This window comes from Palaemon carinicauda, chromosome 39 (genome assembly GCF_036898095.1).
Source record: "Palaemon carinicauda isolate YSFRI2023 chromosome 39, ASM3689809v2, whole genome shotgun sequence".
In the NCBI taxonomy this organism is placed as follows: domain Eukaryota; kingdom Metazoa; phylum Arthropoda; class Malacostraca; order Decapoda; family Palaemonidae; genus Palaemon; species Palaemon carinicauda.
In genome coordinates this window covers 7829303-7831802 of record NC_090763.1, presented here as the reverse complement: position 1 = coordinate 7831802, position 2500 = coordinate 7829303, and the positions used below count along the sequence as shown (strand labels likewise).

Here is a 2500-nt window from a genome sequence, read left to right as displayed (position 1 = left end):
TTGTAGCCCTTGGGCTTACAGCATCCCGCTTTTCCAATTAGTGTTGTAGCTTATCTAGAAATAATATTAATGATAATAGTAACAATAATATATTAAAAATCATATCTTATCTCGACGTCTCAGAAACCGAATTATCCTAAAATAATAACATCGTTAGAAACGCATTTGTTATCTCAAAACTTCATACTCAAATTATCCTTCATCATAATATAAGTTATAATAATAAATTATCCTTAATTATATTATCGTTAAAAAACCCATATGTTATCTCGAAACATCACAGTCTGAATTATCCTTAATAATAACATCGTTATCAGAACTCGTGTGTTATCTCGAAACCTCCCACTCCGAATTATCCTTAATAATAACATCGTTATCAGAACTCGTGTGTTATCTCGAAACCTCCCACTCCGAATTATCCTTAATAATGACATCGTTATCAGAACTCGTGTGTTATCTCGAAACCTCCCACTCCGAATTATCCTTAATAATGACATCGTTATCAGAACTCGTGTGTTATCTCGAAACCTCCCACTCCGAATTATCCTTAATAATGACATCGTTATCAGAACTCGTGTGTTATCTCGAAACCTCCCACTCCGAATTATCCTTAATAATAACATCGTTATCAGAACTCGTGTGTTATCTCGAAACCTCATACTCGAATTACCACCTAATAATAACATCTCGAACCATCATTAGCCTTAGCTTCGGTTCCTGAATACACCGAAGCTAGATCAAAGGAGGGAGACTCGCCCTAATATTCCAAAATGTTGATGATGTCATCTGGATCTTCAATTTAATGCCCTATTGCACGATCGTAACGCTGGATGGGACATCAAACGACCCACAAGGTGGGTTGTCTCTCGCAGAATTGTGCGGGGATTAAACAGGTAAAGAAATGATCGTCTGTGTGAATAATTTAATTCCAAGCTTAGAGAGACTGTTTGGAGAAAGGTCATTGTGGCACTTCTAGAACATGCATTCATTATACGGTCTATTTCCCATATTATGAGGACGAAATCACAATGCATTTTCGAACTTTAGAGCCGTGAAAAATTTCTTCATATTCTAAAGGCAGCGTGAAGCGAAAATAACGGTCAAGTTTTGTTATTTTGAATACTCTTTTTTAAATATCGACTTGGAATGGCTTAATAAAGACTATTATTATTATTATTATTATCATTATTATTATTATCATTATTATTATTATTATTATTATTATTATTATTATTATTATTGTTGTTGTTGTTATTATTATTATTATTATTATTATTATTATTATTATTATTATTATATTACAAGCTGGGCTACAACTCTGGTTGGAAAAACAGGATGCTATAAGCCCAAGGGCCCCGACAGGGAAAATAGCCCAGCGAGGAAAGGAAACAAGTAAATCTTGAATAATATGAAAAGAGTAAATAGTTATAGATTATATTTTGTTTTTATTTTTTATGTATAGAACAGTTATGTTGAAATATATTGAAAAATTTTACATTTAGCTCCATAATTGTCATAGATTATATATATATTTTTTATGCATAGAACAGTAATGATAAAATATATTGAAACATTTTACATTTAGCTCCATAATTGTCATAGATTATATATGTATTTTTTTTTATGTATAGAACAGTAATGATAAAATATATTGAAAAATTTTACATTTAGCTCCATAAATATCCTTGCTAGCACCCGTAGTTTTCATACAAATCCTTGGTCTTATGTAAACATACAGTTCTAATTACTGTTATTCACACTGTTCATTTTCTCACTATTCTAGCACGAAAAATGTATGGGAGATTTCAATACGGAAGGTTTTGTAAATTAACGATAAAAGGATAATCAATTTTTAGCACGAAAAATGTATGGGTGATTTCAATACGGAAGCTTTTGTAAATTAACGATAAAAGGATAATAAATTTTTATCACGAAAAATGTATGGGAGATTTCAATACGGAAGCTTTTGTAAATTAACGATAAAAGGATAATAAATTTTTAGCACGAAAAAATGTATGGGAGATTTCAATACGGAAGCTTTTGTAAATTAACGATAAAAGGATAATAAATTTTTAGCACGAAAAATGTATGGAGATTTCAATACGGATATTTTTTTTTTTTTTATAAATTGACAGTAAAATGAAATACAAAAATACAGATTATAAACCATTGTTAAAAAGAGATTGCGATATTGTCATTATTACTTAAGTTAAAACACTAATTGGAAAAGAAGGATGCTATAAGCCCAAGGGCTCCAACAGGGAAAAATAGCCCAGTTAGGAAAGGAAATTAAACAGATAGATTAGTGTGTCTGAGTGTATCCTCAAGCAAGAGAACTTTAACTCATGACAGTGTAAAGATATCTTTCTCTTATATAATATTCTATTATATTATATTATACTATATTATATCATATTATTGATGTGGTTCTCTTGCGTAGTTCCAGATTACAATTCATGATTATTGGTGGAATTTGTATCATTAAGACGTTTGTCGGAGC

General features: G+C 30.4%; 1 pseudogene; it reads right to left on the bottom strand.

The window, feature by feature from the left end:
* The window catches only part of LOC137631249 (protein D1-like), a 13724-nt pseudogene that overhangs the window by 5727 nt on the left and 5497 nt on the right, over window positions 1-2500 (bottom strand).